The 21,754-nt window shown below is 37.4% G+C and overlaps 1 long non-coding RNA gene across 11 annotated transcripts; it reads right to left on the bottom strand.

Annotated features, from left to right (window-relative positions):
• Positions 1 to 2,515: 2,515 nt before the first annotated feature.
• Positions 2,516 to 7,055, bottom strand: LOC136225449 (uncharacterized). Of its 11 annotated transcripts, none has more exons than XR_010687081.1 (8): positions 6,960 to 7,055; positions 6,549 to 6,877; positions 6,313 to 6,455; positions 4,887 to 5,258; positions 4,354 to 4,452; positions 3,744 to 4,022; positions 3,286 to 3,539; positions 2,516 to 2,881 (listed from the first exon to the last, which is right to left on the bottom strand). It is a non-coding gene; the product is annotated as an uncharacterized lncRNA (long non-coding RNA). The 11 variants fall into 11 exon arrangements; XR_010687076.1 differs by having other exon boundaries at positions 3,863 to 4,022; XR_010687077.1 differs by having other exon boundaries at positions 3,286 to 4,022; positions 6,549 to 6,625; positions 6,730 to 6,877.
• Between the last annotated feature and the right edge of the window lie 14,699 nt (positions 7,056 to 21,754).

Genomic DNA, 21,754 nt, shown 5'->3' with positions numbered 1-21,754 from the left:
GAGTCGCATAATGAATGTAGAGGGTGGGAGAGAGAAAAATTACTAAATTATCTTTTTTCCTTATTTATTTATTTTAGTATTAGTTAACTTTTTGGAGGGAATTTTTTGGAGCCAAAACATTTGGTGCCAATTAATGAGAATAATTTTATAAAATTAAGCTGTTGGTTATTCATAATGATATTTGCAATGAGAATATTTTAATATCCTCATAATAGTATGTTTGTTATGAGAATTTTTTACTATTCTCACTAAATTTTTCTCATAAATAGTTGTTTTTCTTATAGTGCTCTTCACCTGCTTCCCCATTAATGCTGAAGGTTACAGAAACCTATATAAATACCCCAACTTCCTAGGATCAAAGGTACATTTACTGATTCTCTATTTTTGTGCTTACAGTTTATTCTCAGAAATATTACTGACTTTGGCATCAGAGTGTCCCCGGCCGATCCCAACGGCGCCTCACGGGGAAGTGCTCCGATCAAGGATTTTTCCATAAGTTATCAGTCTACGATCAAACTTTTCCAAATTTCATTACTTGAGCTTTCATCATTATGCAGCTCCCCACGGTAAAATTGAAGATAAGCACAAAGTGAAGATGGCAAATTCAGTAGTTTAGCAGTTTTAACATTCAATTTACTGTAAAAGTTCAGTTCCTCAAGCTCGGGACATGAAATTTCAATATCACAGCTGTTGCTCAATATATCTCCTAAAATCAATCTTTTCAATGATTTGGAAGTAATATTAATAACCAGGTCTTCAAGATCGTGACAGTACACTAATTCAAACAATTCAAGTAATGAACTGACAGATAGAAAATTTTCAATCACTTGAACAAACAACTCTTGATCATCTATAGTCACACCTCCAATAGATAATTCCTCAATGTTTGGACATGAAATTTGTATATCCGAAATTGTAAGATATTCTAAAACTAATCTTTTCAAAGATAGGGAAGCAACAACAATCTTTTTGAACTCAAAATAACAGTTGATTAATTTTAACAATTTAAGTAATGGACTACCAGATAGCATATTTTTTATCACTTGATCAGGGAAGATACAATTATGCATAGACAATGTGGTTAGACATCTCCAATTAACCTTTCCATCTGGCATAAAAGTATAACTGGAGGTTTTTAATTCAACCAGTGAACCATTGTTGAAAAGGAATTCCGGCAACATACAACAATTTTGCCCCATTGGATTACTCAAATATAAATCCTCCACATCTTTACTTGTTGCAAAATGGATTTTCTCTTCAAGCTGAGGATCATTCTCATCACCGAAATCCGGATATAGGAGGTTGAATTTCTTGAGTTTCGAGCAGTTATGGAGAACTAAGGTATTGTCAACGAATTTAAGAAATTTTTGGTACGACATACCAAAGGATTTGAAGATGAGAACTGGGACGTGAGTCCATTGATTCTGCCACCGTTTTGATAGAATTCCAGTCTGAATAGTCTGTTTGGTTGAGGGTAAAAAAGAGAGGATATGGTGAATGATACAATCTGGCAGATCACTGATTCGATCTTCTTTGTCCTCCTCCAACTGCACTCTTTTGCTTCCCATTTTCTCAGTCCAAAAGATACGCTGCTGTGGAAGATTACGACTATTAAACTCATCAAGCAAAAGTTCAGTACAAGAAGAAGTTACAAGAGCAATGGGGAGAGATGGAGGCATTTCGGATCTATGAAGAAAGGGAGAAGAAGACCTTTGGTTTACCCAAAGGAGAATGAAGAGTTTGTGTCAGGAAGATTAATGAGTTTGGATTTCCAAACTCTATCTTCCGTATAATAAAAGCCAAATTGCTTAAGGGCAATTTGGTCCTTTCAACAATAACAGGGGCGTCATGGTAATTTGCCCATGGATAGCACATTCTAGAAGAGTTGCACCTCCTTATGATGGACCACCCTCACTTGATCAAAGCTTCACCAAATCACCACCTTCCATTTAATTAAACCCATCACAAGGCTATCTTGTTGACACATGTCATGTCACTACAACAAATCATCACTTGTGCCACGGTTAAAATCGTGGCACAAGTGTAACATTTCCGTGGCTATACTATTTAGCCACAGAATTTCAAGTTTGATACTCCCGTGGCACAAGTGAGCGTGGCTAGAAAGTTGCCACGGAAAAATAAGGGTTGTGGCATAAATTAGTTTTCATGCCACGAGAAAATCCGTGGCTAAGCATATCTCTTTGCCACAGTTAAAACCGTGGCAAAAGTAAAATACATGTGGCAATCAACCCCATTTAAATAGAACAAATCTCTCAACCTCCTTTTCTAAGCCACGAGCATATTCGTGGCTAAAAATCTTACCAAGCCACGGGAATAATCGTGGCAAACTTTATCAAATTTGAGTAATTTTTTTAATTAATTTTTAATTTGTTTTATTATTATTATTATTATATTATTATGAACTTTTGGATTGAAGGAAGCTATGTGAAAATCAATTACAACAAAAGTATAAACAATAAGCAAAGTCTAAAATTTTAACGATTCTTGAGGAAAAATAAGTTTTTATTAATTAAAAATCAATCATTCTAACATCAATTATTAAATAAAGACCAAAAGCTAGAAATTGATGCAAGTCTTTAGAGTACTGTGAGGAACAGACGAAGACGATGAAAATCAACTGTGATGCATCCTTCATCGAAAATCAACTGGAGCTTGATGTCTGGAGCTTGAACCTGCTGGTATGTAATACACACCGAACTCTTAGCTATATTGAAAGAAATTCACTTCGCCAAAGAGTGTTGTTTTCTCTGTTTGCTGGTGACGTCTGATTGCAAGGCGGCAGTTGACACCATAAATGCCAATTATGATAACTATAAGGATGTAGTTGCCCAAATCATCAGAACTATGTCCCAATCTTTTCCTGCAGTTTATTTTAAATATGAGAATAGAGAAGCAAATGCAGTAGCCTATGAACTAGCAAAATGGGAAGTTGCTTATTCATAAAAAAAAAAGATAAGTTTTGTGGCCAATCATTACTAGAGCCACTGATATTATGTTATCATTCGCCCATTACCAATCATTACTAAAGCCAATGATAGACACAAAGACAAGGGAATTTTGTGGTCATGCACAAACTAAGAAGCAGAATTATTGGAGAACCATCAGAAAAATAATTACCTACTAGATACATGAAAGCTTATTTCTCAACTTACAAACATCTTAAACAAAATGAATCCACGAGTTGTAACGATAAAAGAAAAATTAAAAACTATTGGTGAAATGTAAGGAAAAAAAAGGAAAATTGAGAAATGTTTGAAATTGGACCTTGTCATGCTATTAAAAGCAACGAAACAAATCCTAATTGCGTAAGCTCTGTCACAAGAACAAGAAAAAACATGTAAGAGGAGAATTTAATTAATTTGACAAGAAAATTATGAAATAAGCATCAAAAATATCTAGAGACTTCCTATTAGTGGCAACATCGGCAACCACTTGCAAAATGGTTTTGCTTGCTGGCAATATAGTGTTGACTGGTTTTTAAATTTTTTATTCATGGCCTCAACCAGCAAACCAATGGCCTGTACACAAAAATTTCGTTAAGAAAATAGAACACAAGGAGATAATAACAAAATTTTAAATATTATCACATCATTTTATAACTTCAAGACACAGAAAACCTAGACTATATCATAAATCAGTAAACACAAAAGCACAGAAATTCTAGCTGCTCGTATTTCATGCATTTACAAAATATGACATGTTGCATGTTTCGGAACTTTTACCTGCGCACCAGTACTTTGCACTCGACGCTTCTCATCAATGTACCAAGATAAGCAAAAGTCAAGCATGCACTTCTTTAAATGCGAACTGACACGTTCTATCAGAAGTTTTATAACTATACCTGTCATTGAACGAACTTTGCTATCACTACCATTAACCAAACAATGCACCAAGCGGATAAATAGTACATGTGCATGTTTGTCCAGAGAACTTTGGCTAGATTTGATTATGATTGCATGAAGCATTCGAGAACAGCTTCTCTTCCAGTTGAATGCTCATAACTGCAAGCATAAATATCAGTGTATGAGAACAGAGTGATAGAGAGAGAGACAACAATAAGATTTGAGCACCCTGATTTAGTTCTAATAACTTTCCCAGAAGAAATTTTGTTGCCACTCAAAGAATGTTTACGGTTGGGCACTGATTCCATACAAGCATTCACACTCTGGCCATTTTCTTCATTGAGTTGTAATAATGCTTGCCTTAGTTCCTTTACTTTTCTTATTAGTTGCTTGGCCGTAGGAAGAGCACGAAATGGCGTATTGGTTATCACAGACTAGAAATTAAGGAAGTGACTAACAGGGAAGCAACTGGGTTAGACTGCTAGCTAACCTCTCTTTAGCCTATCTATCCTCTTCGCTGGCTCACCTCTCAAGAGTATGGCCTAAGAGACTTCCTCACTGTGTGCTCCCTAAAATTTCTTCAGTTCTTCTAAAACACAAGAGAAAAATTCTAAATTAGAGGTCTTTATAAAAACAGTCATCTTTGTTAATGTATGGGTACATGTGAATACGAGCATAAGCAGCTACAACTATTAAAGCAGTGCCATTAAAGCCACATCCTTTTCAAAAGAGAAGTAAGAGTTATTAACTTATAATATAGAAGCCTAAGTTCTATAAAATGCTAGGTCATTTTTATTTAGGATAGTCTCCTAATCCAATTTAACCCCCAAGCTCAACATTTACTAAATTTATCGAAATGTGGCTTTTCAACATCATTAATTTGAAACTAGTAAATGTCGGTCTATCAGTTTATATCCTCATTCTTGAAAGATTATGTCAAAAGAAAATATGAATATGCTTAATGGTACAAATTGAGAATGCAAATCACTTATTTATATTTCATGTAAGAGAACTGCAAACTACCACTGTTGGCCTTCTTTCATATCTTTCTTATCCCATGTCCAAGTTTATCCTTTCCGAGAAACAATTTGTCAATAATATATTATATTCAAGAGCTAAACCCATGGTAGAAGTCTGTTGTTCGACTAAAGTGATATAACCTACACGGACAACACATTCACCAAATTCAATCAAGAAGAAATTGGTCCATGTTAAATGAGCAAACTCACAATTATGCCAATCATCATCCACCAAAACTAAGATCACAGGCACATGATCTTAATAAATAAAGGAAAAGAAGATCAATAGTTTTGAATGCAGTTACCTGAGATTTTGATAAATACATGTTGTGCAACCTTTTTCACATTCTCAGGTTTAGCTTGCTGGCCTGTAAGTCTGCAAAAAAGCAGTCTATTGGCCATAAAACAAATGAACTGAGTGCCTCAATGGGCTGTTGACTAATCCAATCTATTGATGCTTTATAAACAGCATCAAAAATATGGGACAAAGGCATCTGCTAGAGAATTGGCCTAATTAGTACCTAAGAAAATGAACAAGCACAAATGTTTGAAAAGTTACAAGCCACAAACACAACTACATAGTTTTGTAACTCAATTAACAAGTGCACAAATTATGAACAAAAAAAATCAATTAAAACTGATCAGCAATCATACCCGAGAAAGGTGGCATTTGATACGAAATCAACACAATGCCCATTTAAAGATAACAAAATTTCATAATCAGTACCCTCACTGATCAACCAAATATTATCACATCAGGAAAGTAAATATAGGAAGAGAGAACAAGAAAGATGAAAAATGTAACTATATTCATAAGCATATACCATAACAATGGAAAAGCATATAGGATAACTTAAAATTGAACAATTGAAAGAAAAGCATATAGGATAACTTAAAATGAAAAGCATATAGGATAACTTAAAATAACAAATGAAAAGCATATAGGATAACTTAAAATTGAACAATTGAAAGAACCATACACATGCATGAAATAAACAAATAGAAAGGACTTCTATCAATTACTTTAATTAGGCAACAAACATCTGGTATAAGAACTTCTAAAAAAATACTTTATTAATGCATGATAGACTAGCTCATAAAGGAGCCTTCATAGCCCATAATCTCACACTAAAACTCAATAAGATGAAAGCTAAATAACTGAAAAGGCATTTATGTATTTATAGTTCAAGGTTAGTCAATGGCATATAGCAATTTGCACTTTGAAACCCATATACGACATTACTAAATTTTTTGGAAGAATCTGGATCCTAATTTTATATCATTAATCCAAACAATGACTAGCAATAGGAAAACAAAGAAAAAACCACTTCACAGACTTAAAACATATCTAAGTGGTCATCAACCTCCAAAGCTACATTAACAAACAAGGTTTGCAACAAGTTTCATCTCTGAGATGCAGAAGGTAGTACCTGCAAAAAATTCAAATTCTCGATACAAGGAGTTTCAAACTGAATATTGCATATCAGATATCCTTCTTTCTCTTGAATGGATAATTGAACCTTCTCCTCGTCAGGTTCTGACTCTGCTTGTGGAAAAGCTGCTTCCATTGGATCTAAAATAAAAGTTGAAAGAGATTTTTCGAGGGAAATAAAGTAGAGCAACGAGCTAAGTTCCTAGAAACCAAGGTTAAAGAAAGACAAGAGACCTGATGTGTTGGTAGCCTTTTGCTCTTTTCCTGGAGGACACCTGTAGCCTAAAAAGAGGGAATAACCAGTTCGCCTACTATATGGCATATTACAAGCTAAATGTCACAGATTTTCTATTAGTAATTCATGAATAACTGCTTTGATTAAGAAAGGTCCCAGCAAAAAAGAGGAGCGACGAACCTCTTGTTAAGCCATACAGTCCCAGCGCCTATCTGATTTGGTTTTTGTCTTCTTTTCTAAGAGGTTAGGCGGTTTTAGGCAGGCTATCTTTAGACTTTTGGATTGCACGTTGCTAACAGAGTAGTCCCCCTCTAATCCAGTGAGTGACCTAAGAACAGTAAAAGAAGCTTGGAAGGAGAATAAAGGGGGCGAGTCGGTGAAGGGAGCGCCCAACAATGAGAATGACTTACCAGGAATTGCACGATGCTGGAAAATAAGGAGGTCCTCGCAGGCCGACGTGATTTGCTAGCAGGGTTAGGGTCGGGCAGTTCGGTAGGGAGAGTGGCGATTAGTCTTGAAAGGGCGATGCCTGTAGGGGTAAACCAATTTTCTTTTGGCTCCCAACATTAAAAAAATTGAAATTAATATGTTATTTTTTGGCAAAAAAAAAATTTTGGTTTCCCGCTACTCAACTTTGCTACATAGGGACCATAAAAAAAACTTTACTATTGAGGAGATGTAATTTTCTTGCCACGATGGTAAATTTTTCCATGGCAAAATTCGTGGCATAGATGCATGTTTGCCACGGAAAAGAAATACTTGTGGCATAAATATAGCATGTAATGTTAAGTTTCTAGTATGATCTCTTTATTCTGTGGCTAAATGAAAATATGCCACGAATTTTGAATTCTCGTGGCATGATTCGTGGTGCAAGTGATGATTTGTTGTAGTGTGTCTTTTTATTTTCTTAATCATCAAGTTTATTTGGTGACCACACCTAGCAAAATATAAAACAATGTATGTAAGCATTTTTCCTTAATGAGAATTTTTCATTTTAGAGATTCACTCATTCAAAATTATTATGGTATCAGAGTAAAATTAAGACAAAAGGCTATCCTTTTTCTTACCTATTATGGCCGGACCAATGATTACGTCCAGCAGCCCTTACCACCTTCTCCAGAATGAGACTCCGGCGTTGTCACTGGTCTCGCAGGTCCTCATCGGGCTAAACTATCACCAATGGTCTAGAGCTGTCAAAGTAGCTCTAATGTCGAAGAACAAGTTTGGGTTTGTCGACGGCACCATCACTGCCCCTACAACGAAAGACAATATGTTTAGTCAATGGGAAAGGTGCAATAACATGGTTATATCGTGGCTAAACCATGTTGTTTCGCCTACCATTGCTAGAAGTGTGATGTGGCTCGATAAGGCACATCAGATCTGGGCAGATTTGAAAGAGAGGTTTGCATAGACGGACTCACTACGGATACTCGAGCTGCGAAGGGAGATACACAATATGAAGCAAGGAAACGAGAGTGTTACCGAGTATTATACCAACTTGAAAGTTTCGCAGGATGAGTTGACAAACCTGAGACCAATGCCCCAATGTGTTTGCCGGCAGGCGTGCAGCTGCAATGCCTTCAGGATCCTGAGGGATCAACAAGACGCTGACCAGGTTATTACCTTTCTTCAAGGGTTGAATGGGTCTTACTCAACCATCTGTTCGCAGATACTACTGATCGAACCAATCCCCTCATTGAACAAGACCTATGCGCTGGCCACTTAGCATGAGAGACAACTTGGTCTTGTACCTGCGAAAGAAAATGAAGGAGGTGAAAGCAATATGTTTGCAGGGTTCACTAACACCAACGGCAGACAGAACAAACCAAACAACGCCAAAAACCAGAACAACAATCGCAGAAATAATGGTAAAAGCTCATCCCTATGTACTTATTGTGGTAACACTGGACACACATAGGAAATATGTTTCAAAAAGCATGGATATCCCCTAAACTATGGCAACAGAACCAAGAATCCTTTCAGAACAAATCAACCCAGGGCAAACTCAGCAGTAAATCAAGGCAATGAGGAAAACTCAGGATAAGAAGACAACAGGCAAACCAACCCAAAACCGTTCACTCTAACCAAAGACCAGTACCAATCGCTGGTGGCCCTACTGCCCATGAATCAAGGAAAGACCCCGGCCTCGGGCAACAGCGTCAACACCTTTGTCAAGGGAGACAGTTCTGGTAATGGTCCTAACCCTAATTTTGTCTCATCATGTTGGATAATTGACACAGGAGCTACAGATCATATCATTTGTAATAAACAAATGTATAGCTCATACAACCAAATCGAAAAATGCTGGGTAAATTTGCCAAACGGAGAAAGGGTCAAGGAAGAATACATTGGCACTGTAACCTTAAGCCCGGAACTTGTTTTGCATAATGTTCTATGCATACCTGCGTTTGATTACAATCTTATATTGACTAGTAAGCTATTGAGTACTAATGGACTCTGTGTTGTGATAACGGGATCAATATGTGTGATACAGGACACAACAAGTTGGCAGAAGATTGGCTTGGCTACAGAGCATGGAGGCCTCTATTATCTAGAATACCCGCTACCTAATCATATTTCTGTTTTTTCTGTTAAAGCCAGATTGTGGCATTTACGTTTTGGTCATCCCTCTCATGAGAGGTTGAAAGGCCTCAATCTATCATGTAATGATTTCGATTCCTTCAAAGAAATGCCATGTGACATTTGTCAAAAAGCCAAGCAAAAGAAAATGCCTTTCTCACTGAGTCACAACATAGCAGATGAATGTTTTGATTTAATCCGTGTAGATATATGGGGCCCAACACAAGAGTCACACTCTAGTAAACGATATTTCCTAACCATATTAGATGACCATAGCAGGTATACATAGGTCACATTAATGCAAACAAAGGGGGAATCACGCACAGCACTACAACAATTCTGCGCATATGTAAACAGACAGTTTGGCAAGAATGTGAAAACAATCCGAACGGACAATGGCCCTGAGTTCATCATGAAGGATTTTTATGCGAAAAATGGAATCATACACCACACATCATGTCCGGAGACACCACAACAAAACGGCAGAGTAGAACGCAAACATCAAGACATAATGAATACCACCAGAGCACTCATATTTCAAAGCTCACTGCCTCACATTTTTTGGCCAGAAGCAGTTAGTCATGCAGTTTATCTCATAAACAGATTACCATCCACACCAATTCGGGGCCAGACGCCTTACGAGCGACTGTATGGAAAAGGGGCACATGTAGACGACCTCAAGGTTTTTAGGTGTCTTGCATACGCCTCAGCTTTAGACAGACACAAAGGCAAATTCACAGAAAGAGCAATGAAGTGCATTTTCTTGGGATACAGACATGGCACAAAGGGATTCAAACTTTTGAATCTAAGCACTAACATTGTTTTCTTTTCCAGGCATGTGAAGTTCTTTGAGAACTTCTTTCCTTTTTCAGAAGAACACAAGAAAAATGACACATCATGTTGCAGTGAAGCAGAGCTAGAGTCACTCCATAAAGTATGCATGAATGAAGATGAGGATGAATCATACAGTACAGATGAGGAACAAAGCACACCAAAGATAACACATCATGTAGATACAATACAAGAAATCGAAGAAAATATCGAACAGCCAGAGACACTAGCACATGAACATCAACAAATCAACACAAGGCCACAAAGAACAAGGAAACTCCCAACCTATCTCAGAGATTATCACTTGGCACTAGTCCAAGGCTCCACACTGCCATGCTTGACCAATTCCCCACATGCCTTATGGAAACATTTGTCTTATGAAGGATTTTCTCCAGCCAAGAAGATTTTTTCGATCAACCTTTCTTGTCATCGGGAGCCTGCAACATATCAAGAAGCAAAGTTAGAAAGAGGATGGGTGGAGGCAATGAACAAGGAACTAGCTGCGCTAGAAGCTAATCAAACGTGGAGCTTAGTTGACTTACCAAAGGGAAAAAGGCCCATAGGCTACCGATGGGTATACAAAATCAAGCACAAATCTGATGGAAGCATTGCCAGGTTCAAGGCCAGGTTGGTTGCTAAGGGCTACACTCAACAGGAGGGAGTGGATTTCACTGCAACCTTCGCACCTGTAGCAAAGTTCACCACCATAAGAACTCTATTAGCAATAGCAGTTGCAAAGGAATGGCATATACATCAACTCGATATTGACAATGCATACTTACATGGGGAGCTGAGCGAGGATGTCTATATGGCAATGCCACCAGGGGTAACTCCGGAAAGCCCACGGCAAGTATGCAAACTCAATAAGGCCCTCTACGGGCTCAGGCAAGCAGGCATGCAGTGGAACGCCAAGTTGACCGGCACCATCAAACACATGGGGTTTTTTCAATCAGTGGCCGATCCATCCTTATTCACAAAGGAATACGCATGATAGGTAACCATGTTGCTAGTATACGTTGATGATGTAGTTCTCGTAGGAAACGACATGCAAACCATCAACCAGGCCAAACAACACTTAAACGATGTTTTCAGCATCAAGGATCTCGGGGCCATACATTATTTTCTGGGATTTGAGTTCTCTCGCAGCCGTCAGGGACTCCACATGTCACAAAGGAAATACACATTAGAGTTGTTACAAGACCAGGGATTCATCGACTATAAACCAGCCTCGTCCCCGGCACTACCAAATCACAAACCAAGCCAAAATGACAACCCACTCCCAGAAATCACACCATATAGACAGTTAATCGGTAAACTGCTATATCTCACACATACCAGACCGGATATCACATATATTGTAAATCAATTATCCCAACACCTCATGCAACCAACCACAGAGAATTTAAACAGAGCAGAAAGAGTTCTGCATTACCTCAAATGGACTATAGGCTTGGGGCTTTTTTTCTCCACATGCAACGACTTGAAACTACAGGGCTTCACGGATTCAGACTGGGCAACTTGTCAAAAAACTCGAAAATCAATCACCGGGTACGCCGTCTTCCTCGGATCGGTCCTTATCTCTTGGAGATCGAAGAAACAGAACACCATTTCTAGGTCCTCCTCGGAATCGGAATACAGAGCCATGGCCTCCACATCCTGTGAGCTTCACTGGCTCACGAATCTCTTAACAGATATGAAAGCACCACCGGAGATGGCTTCCCTCATGTTCTGCGACAACATCTCCGCCATGCACATAGCCCATAACCCAGTATTCCACGAACGGACGAAACATATAGATATTGATTGTCACGTCATCCGCGAACGCGTTCAAGCCGGTTTGATCCGACTAATGCCGATACCGTCGGCTCTGCAGGTGGCGGATCTCTTTACAAAAGCGCAACACTCTCCACAACTTAGGTTTTTGATAGGCAAACTAAGCTTGAGGAATCTGTACCAAGCTTAGTTTGAGGGAGGATATTAAACTCATCAAGCAAAAGTTCAGTACAAGAAGAAATTACAAGAGCAATGGGGAGAGATGGAGGCATTTCGGATCTATGAAGAAAGGGAGAAGAAGACCTTTGGTTTACCCAAAGGAGAATGAAGAGTTTGTGTCAGGAAGATTAATGAGTTTGGATTTCCAAACTCTATCTTCCGTATAATAAAAGCCAAATTGCTTAAGGGCAATTTGGTCCTTTCAACAATAACAGGGGCGTCATGGTAATTTCCCCATGGATAGCACATTCTAGAAGAGTTGCACCTCCTTATGATGGACCATCCTCACTTGATCAAAGCTTCACCAAATCACCACCTTCCATTTAATTAAACCCATCACAAGGCTATCTTGTTGACACATGTCATGTCCTTTTATTTCCTTAATCATCAAGTTTACTTGGTGACCACACCTAGCAAAATATAAAACAATGTATGTAAGCATTTTTCCTTAATGAGAATTTTTCATTTTAGAGATTCACTCATTCAAAATTATTAACAACTATGCATGTATGTGCCCTTTGGAGTATAATATGTATGCGTCTCTTCGATTCGAGTCAAATGTGAGAATCGAATTAATTTTACGCATTTGGCATTAATTAGTGTCTCTTTGAGTTCTGTTTTGTTCTTTTACTGTCTGTTAAGCATATTAAGCATACAATCTGTGATGTTTAACAGTGGAGTAGTATTATTACTTTCATTAGTTTCTCGTTATTTATTTTTTTTTGTTTGATGATGATCAAACTTTTTTTTTCTTTAAAAACTAGAATTATTTATATTTGAAAAAAAAAACTAATTTACTAGAATGTCTTGTAGAGAGTAGTACTGAAATTTTCTTCAACGTCTTTCGAAGTAGAAGTTGTTTTAGGTTTGTGCACATGAATTAAGATTGGCTTTATTGTGAGGTGAAAAAGACTTCCTTGTTGTGATTTGGAACCCAATCTTAAAAATACAGTATATACTAGTATCTATTTTGGGCTAAATTATGGAGCATTTACTCTAAAGGATCTTTTTTTTTTGTTCTTAATTGGATCCATTTCCAATAAAAAAAGACAATATATTGGTGAAACGGGGAGTAAATTTTTAATCCAACCATTTCTCTTTTTTAGACTTGATCAACTACTTTTTTTGTCTCTTTAGATCTACTTCCAAAGTCGTAGACGTAAATTATTGAAAATTGCGCTAAAAACCCGCATTCATTAATGATCCTCAATTGGATAAAAAGTTCAATTTAGTTATTTTGAAATTGTACTCGGAAAAGTAACTTTATCTATTTCCAAGACAAAAAGTCAATTTAAATAGGAATATAGTTGGTAAAAGTAAATTAATGCACATATATTGAAGTAAAATGTTATATAATGTGAAACAAACAAAAAAAACTCTCTAAAAAGACTTGTATTGTAGACGGTATATTATATTTTGATGATAAAATGTATTTTTATGGTTTCACATTGTTCTTTATATTTTATGATATTGAATCCCTAGGTCATCTCTTTCTTTGTTGCCCCTTCCCTCAAGAATTATAGAACGCGATTTCTAGTTCTTTGAGTCTCAATATTTTTCACTATTGTGTAGTATGACTGTTAATATCATTTGACATTTTTAAGCAAGAAAGTCCGAGTATCTTCTACACGTTAGGGTTGCTCTAGAAATTATCAAAGGTGATTGACAATGTTATGATCAGAGTTTTTGAATGGGTTAGTCGTGCTGTTAGGCTCTGTCATCTGGGTTAGTCATGTTGTTAGGTTCTTCAACCTGTTTAAAAGTGAATACTGATGGTTATGCAGTGGGTACACCTGACACGACTGGAACATGAGGATTTTTCGTACAATTAGAGCATCTTTAGAAAGCATCTTTTAAGTAAGTATTGTTTTTTCTTTAATACAATTAGAGCATCTCTAATACATTATCTCAAAATATATTATTTTCTTTTTTTTTCTAATCCATATTACATTTGACAACTTTTTTTTTAAATGCCTTAATGTTAAGCAATTCTAAAAGTTGGCACTTTAGTCCCACATAACATTATTTTATATCTAATCAATTTTAATAGTAAATATTGATAAATATTGAACACAATAGACAAATTGTAGCAAATGCAAAGAGTATTTGTTATATAGAATGTAAACTGAGTAAGCTTTAAATAGCTTTACAATGAACAGAAATCCAAAAGAGAAACTAACGTATCCCACATATACAGGAAACGTGATTACAACAAAGATCAAAACAGATAAAATCAAACTCTAACTTATTCCTATTTTTTAGGAACTTATTGTTAACAGCAAAGACTACTTTAAAGAAACCTAACAAGAAGACACGTGACTTAACAAAACTCCCCCCTAAACTAAACTTGCTTACAGCAAGTTAGTTTATACCCAGCGAACACCAAGTGCTTCTCTAAGCTTCTCAAATTGATCAAGCTTTAAAGGTTTTGTCATGATATCTGCAACTTGCTCATTCGTGCCACAATACTCCATTTTAATTGACCCATCATTTAAAAGATTTCTTAAAAAATGAAATCTTACGTCAATATGTTTGCTTCTCCTATAAAGTATCGGATTCTTTGCAAGTTTAATAGTAGAAGAATTGTCACAGAGGACCTTCACGTAGTCAATTTTTATACCTTCAATTTGTTTCAGAATTCTCTGCATCCAGACACATTGACACGCATATGAGGCAGCATCGATATATTCTGCCTCTGTAGTTGACAGACTCACTACAGGTTGCTTCTTTGATGCCCAAGCTACAGCTCCTCCACTTAATACGAAAACATATCCTGATGTACTCTTTCGATCATCTATATCACCAGCATAATCACTGTCTGTATATGCCATTAACTCAGTTGTGCAGCCTCGTTTGTAAACAATGCCAAAATCAGCAGTACTTTGAATGTATCTCAAGATTCTCGTAGCTGCTAATATATGTATCTCCATGGGTTTTGACATAAATCTGCTTATGAGACATATACTGTACATCAAATCTGGTCTTGTGATAGTCATATATAGAAAGCTTCCAATGATCTGCTTGAACAAGGTTCCATTTACTTGAGTGCCTTCCTCCTCATTCGATAGTTTGTTTCCTGGAACAATTGGATTTCTGACTCCATTGCACCATTTCATCCCGAATTTTTCAAGCATTTCACTGGCATATTTCTTCTGGCTGATAAAAATGCCATTTGCTCCTTGATGAACTTCCACTCCCAAGAAATACTTCATTTCTCCTAGATCAGTCATCTCGGACTCATTCTTCATAGAGTTTTTGAAATTTTGCATCATAATCAAATCATTGCCTGTAAAAACAAGATCATCAACATAGAGACTTATAATTAGAATCTTGTTGTTCTCCTATTTTACAAACAAGGTAGGATCACAGCAGCTTCTTTCGAACCCTTCTTTGATGAAGTATCCTTCAATTCTACTAAACCACGCCTGTAGACACCGGGGTCGGAGGACCGATGAAGAAAAATTATAAAAAGGAATCCAAATCAGTCGATTAAAATAAATGATGAGTCAATAAAAATAATAAATATAAAAAAAAACGTTGTTCAAAGGAACCGTGGAGACCGGTTTGATCGAATTCGGAAATCGAATCGAGATGACGGGCGAATCGGTTCCAAGAATGAAATCTTAAATCGTCTCGCCGAGTTCGGGGTGTTTCATTATTAATGAAATCTCGGATCGATAGGGGTTTTGGTTGTAGAATTTGAACAATAAAAAAATAGTTTTGTAAAAAGATCGATTTTATAAAAGCTAATTTTATAAAATCAGTTTTGACAAAAATCCTTTTTTTGATTTCGGTTAATTTTAGGTAGATTTTATTTGTTTAAATATTTTTTACTTTTATTTTTTTTATTACAAATATAAACTCGGCCCCGTCGGGGGCCGCTATTTTCGTCACGGGCCGTTGGATGGCCCGTGATGGGGTTGGGCCGCCCAAGCCCAACCCAATTGCACTTGGCTTTGGCCAAGTGCTTTAATTTGTTTTTAAAGAAAATAAAAAATAAATAAAATAACAAATAATAATAATAATGATGAAAAGGAAATTGCTATGTAATTTCCTAAGCTAATTTAGCTTGTCTTTGGCTCCAAGTTGGCTTGGAGCCAAAAATAAATTAAGCTTAGGGCTCCATTTGCCTATAAATAGGATGGAGTCCAAAGCATTAAAGAGGGGAAAAAAACCCGAACCCCTGGAAAAATTCTCCGAGACCCGAACAAAGCAAAAACACAAAAAAATCCGACTCAAAACACTATCAATCGACTTGATTTGGCATTCCTATTACCGATTGAGAGGTAATAATCCGAGGAACTAGACCCGTTTATTTATTAATCTCTTTTTGTTGTTTAGATCTATTTATTTATTTGTTTTTGCACTTTTATTGTTTAGATTTGTTGAATTAATTTCATGTTTTCATTAAATAAATCTTTGGTTTTGATTTGAAACGGAAAACCTCGTTTTAAGTCCCAATACGAACCGTGACCCGATTTAAGAGTAGTTCGGGACTAAAACGTTGTAGATCTAAAATTTAAAAATGTTTTTGATTAACGTTTTGAAATAAAACATCGTTTTGGGATGCTCCGTTATAGACTATGACCCGATTTGGGTAGTTCGGTGGCCAAAATGATAGATTAGATCAGATCTAAAGCTTTTTAATAAATCTGAAAAATATAGGAGCTGTTTCTGTAATTCTTCCGTTTCTGTCGGTAAAGGCAGTTTAGTGACGGAATTTCCGTCGGTAAAGCTGCTGGAACTTAAAAAAACCCCTTTTTCAACATTTTTCTCATCTTTTTTGACATTTATTCTTGTATATGTATAAGTATAATTATGCAATATGTTTTTTAAAATTATTTTTGAGGTATATAGCTAATAATTACTTATTATGTATTTATTTATTTTGTACATTTGGGTATCCTTTTCATTAATTTGATTTTGCAAAACTATATGTATATATTTTCTTTTAACTCATTTAAACTATATTGGGTATTATTTTAGAGGGTTATTTACTTGGGCATTTTGGGGTAATTAATTAGTAGACGTTTTGGGGATAATTAGATGTTATTTTGATGTTTAATGTATATTTGAGGAGGGTTATTTTCTATATATTTATTATAATAGTTATTTTGGGATATAAGGTTTATTTTCTTATTCTTAATGAACTTTGTTCATTGCTTTACATGATTAGGATAAAAGTGTATTATACTTAGTATTTTTCATTATCATTATTATACATATATTTAGTATCTTTTACTTATTTTTTTTAATCTATAGATATATCCTTATTTTTAGATAAAAATTTATATATACATATATATATATGTATATATGTATATTCACTTCACTTTTTGACCTTTATATGTATATATTTCAAATTTGTTTTATTTGGTGAATTTTGGGGATTTAAATGGTTCATTCTTGTAAATATATTCAAGTAAAGGTTAATTGAGTGAAAAGGGGAAAATAAAAGACAAAAAGAGATTTCAAGTTGTTTGTCTAAATTACAAGTTTTTCTAGATATTCCTAAAGTGTAAATAACTTTTTTTGTCATTTTTAAACCGTTTCCAAAACATCACGTGTTGAAACCTTAATCCGTTCCAACGACGGATTAAGCGAACATTGTAAATTGTTTCATTGTAAATAATGAAGTTTTGAATTGCTTTCCTAACTAAATGGTTTTGTACAAAATAAATTGACTTGTATGCTTAATCACGTTTTTAGACTAAAACTGTTTGCTCAACGTTTTCAAATGCTCAAGTCGTTCCAACGACGATTCGAGTAATCATCATTAACAGGGCTTTGAAACGTACCTAAATCGTTCCAACGGCGATTAAGGTACGAACCATGTAAATAAACTCGTTTTTGGGAGTGAGATTAGCATAGATGTAATATAGTCTAAAACATAAAATCACACTGTGAATAAATCAATTCTTTCTTCTCCCCCTCTCTCTCCTATATACTTTAAATTTATGCAAAATGGGTGATTCTTTACTAAAATGGCTTTCAAATAACATGCTCAAAACGGTTTTCAAAGCGAGAAAGAAAAGGTTTCAAATGAATTTTAAACTTAAAGAAATATGCGATTAGTCCGTTATCGCCTAACACGCTGAGTAGGAGGCCGGTGGTTCATAACCGGGCGATGTTGGGGTGCCTAGTAGCCTTTCTCCGGAAAGGAGCTAGCCTTCTCAGCTCGTACCTAAGTTTCCCGAACCTTCACCGGTCTCCCGCAAGGGATCGGTGTTCATTTTCCCATTCGTGGGTGGCGACTCTTCCATATCTCCGAGCTCCGGTCCTACCGAGCAGCTTGATTCCACGATTGGTTGCTTTCGACGCCAATCACCGCTTACGTCGCCATAAGGTGTCCACCCCCCGGTCCGCCCGGGCGAGGCCGTTCGGCACCTTGTCTAACAAGTGGCGACTCTGCTGGGGAAGCGAGAAATTTGATTCCGGAAGGCGTGTATTAAGCCCTTAACGGGGACGGATCGTATTATTTCTTTTCGTATGCATTCATAAGCATTATTGCAAACCTTTTGGGTAATTTCCGCGAAACCTCTAGCGAGAGTCCATTCGTCGCTCGAAAGAGGCTAGTGTAAGTTCCCCCTTACAGTAAGGCGCCAAAGGGTCCCCATCCATTCGTTAGGGGCGAACTTGTGCGGTCCTGTGAGGTCCCGCGATCAGCCGTGTCAGCATATAGTAGCCTTAGAAGTTTCCATAGGATTACCCGTTACCATTTTTGATGTGATAAATGAATCAGTTCGTGTTTTCAAATTGCCATGATACGTGTCTAATCCTAAAATATGTAAAGAAAATGAAACGATACATTAATATATACTCTTAAACCGATATACAAACTACCCCAAAACATCGAAACGATTCGAACTAAAGACGACTTAGTCATCTCGTATGAATGAACTTGTGCGACCCGCCTGGTCCCTTTCCGTGTCCCGAAGAAGGCACATGTCCAGGAAATGCGCTATGACGTAAGCACGTATTAGTATGAATTGGTTTGGTATTTAGGATAGTTATATCTCGATTCAAAATACTATATTAACAGTAGCCGTTATTCACATTCTTTAAATAGGTTGGGATAAAACGAGATTATGACGAAACAAAAACGAAGAACATTTCTGTTTTGAACGACCCCGTTGTAACGTAAAGAGTTTTGCAAACATGGCCCGCCCCTTCCGAATAAAAGACGAGCTCTTACGTTATGCCTTGCGTTGTTCTTAAGAGAAATGGATGTATCCGCAAAAGTGACTAAAGAAAATAAAAGAAAATAAACAAACGACCAAAGTCATTCTATATCTACAATGTATATCCATCCCGAGGGTAGTTAAAGAAAATGAACCAATGCCGTTAAATACGTGCCTCAAGCCGGTATATACGCCGTTTAAAATCATAAAGCCGAATTAAGCTAAACTGCATAATTGCGCCGTATGGACGAGACTGTGGGCTTGACTAATGGCTCGATCATTTCGACCGTTACCAAAACTACAAGAAATATGGCCCGATCTGCGTGTTTGCTTAACTCGTGCCTAAATGAAAAAGAACGGTAATATCCCTGCTTCGAATAAGCATGCGATTCAATGAAACGTTGATTTTCTATAACCACGCCAGGATGGTATATCTCGTAAATTGGAAGAAATAAAAATTTGTGGCTAGCCGAAAGATTATCGTGCGCTCGAATAAGACTCGCCGTCTTTTCACGTAGCCAAAACGAGCAAGCAGGATTCTTGACGCTAAAAACAAACACGTTACACGATGAGTCTGTTCCCTAAAACAAAATCCAAAAGTGATTTCATCACTAAATAAACACGTGGTTGCGTCTCTCGATAGATCCAAAAGATCCTGTCGTAATCCAAAATTCGAGACACGAACCCACGCGAATAAAAAGGAACAAGTCATTGTCAATAACGAACGATTGAACCAAAAGAATAACTCGTACCACGTCTAAAAACCGAGATGCGTTCAAAGGGTGTCAAAACCGGAATTGAAGCATCTCGCAAAAATAACGAGGGAAGAGTTATTCGGAAGAACAATCCATTTGGTCGATATCTTAGTCACTAAACGTTGATATGTCAAAACGAACTGTATTGTCTGGTGGATGATTTACTTTTTCCACAATAATCGATGGCATCACGCGTCCCTTGGACCGCAATGTGAGCCCCAAACCAAAATCCTAGGAAAGAGACTTGGACCATCAAGTGTGTGGAGGAATAAGGGTGGAAGAGAGATGTTGTGATACGTGTAATTAGGCTGACGTTTGTTCTTCTTATCTTATATATCCGTAAATAAATAAACGCACACACCACGAATCATGCATATAAAATCATGCATACATACTAATGGATACCGTTCGCGCAGACTTCATCATTAAGTGGTTGTGGTTTCGCGAGAGTAACCGGCTAGTCAGGCAGTTTGATCAGCTACAGATTGACAGTTCCGAATCAGCAGTTGTGGCTTCTGAATCACCTTCGTCCGAGTATACTTAGTCTTCTGCTAGTATGTCTACGACCGACGAAAAAGTGGCCGAATTAGAAACCTCCGTGAACAACATTAATGATCAGTTGGCCGCAATTTTGGCCCAGCTCGCCGAGCTAGCGTTGAAGGATAACAAGAGTGGTAGCAAACGCGCTGAGAATGAAGTGAACACCGGTCCCCGCTTCGGGAACGAGGATGACTATCAGGATTATATCCAGAAACAACTTGAGAAAGAGAAGGCTAAGGAAGAGGAGTGGAAGCAGCACATCACTCAGGAAGTGCAGGATCTGCGTGGGGGAAGTTCCGGGAGTCAAGACTTTTATAATTTGAAAAACTGCTTATCGGCAACTGCTTTGCCTTTGAAATTCCGGCTTCCGGACATGAAAAAGTTCGATGGAACCGGGGATCCCACGGCTCACATGAATCAGTATGTCGCAGTAATGAAGCACACGATCCTAACTGAGGATCAAGTCCTGGGACTATTTAATACCTATCTGGAGGGAGTGGCCCTCGTATGGTTTCATGCGTTGCCGCTGGTGACGAAGAGAGATTGGAAGGAGTTGGCAAAGTCATTCATCGCCCAATATAGTTTCAACACTATGCTCGAGGTTACTCTGAAGGAGCTGGAGAGTACTAAGCAACAAACTGGTGAGTCTTTTTCCAATTTTGTGAGGAGGTGGAGAGCCAAGGCGGCAATTATGAAGCAGAAGCCGCTTGAGCAGGATCAGATCCGAATGGTAGTTGGTAACACGTTGCCGTATATTAAGAATGAGCTGCTATATATGCCTTTTACCGATTTCAATCAGATGTATAGTTGTGCCTTGACAGTTGAGGGGGATGGAGAGCCGAAGAAAGCTTACACTAAGTGGACGAAGTCTGGATATAGTGACGGAGGGCCAAGTGCGAGTACAGAATCAGTCGCAGTGAAAGTGCTTAAACTTAACGCTATCGAGAAGAGGCAGTTCGCCAAGTTTGATCAAAGCTACGCAAAAGTTTTCGAACGATTGCAGAAAAGGGGATTGTTGAAAGCCCTCACTCCTAATGGCAAAGCACCGTCTACTCCTCAGATGCAAGCTAGGGGGTACTGTGAGTTCCATAGCAACTACGGGCACACTATTGAGAACTGTGAGAGGTTGAAGCATGAGATTCAAAATTTGATTGAGGAGGAAAAGATAGCTGATCCATCATCAGCAAACCCTTCCACTAGGCGTAATCCATTTCCTAATCATAGGGTAAGTATGATCGAATCCGGGCTCGAGGAGAGTACGGTGGTAGAATCCTTTGAGGAGGATGAAGAGGAGCTATTGGACTCCGATGAGAAAATGACGATAGG

Source organism: Euphorbia lathyris, chromosome 4 (assembly GCF_963576675.1).
Source record: "Euphorbia lathyris chromosome 4, ddEupLath1.1, whole genome shotgun sequence".
Taxonomy (NCBI): Eukaryota; Viridiplantae; Streptophyta; class Magnoliopsida; order Malpighiales; family Euphorbiaceae; genus Euphorbia; species Euphorbia lathyris.
Note: the sequence above shows the minus strand (reverse complement) of the source record. Positions and strands in the feature narration are given on the sequence as shown.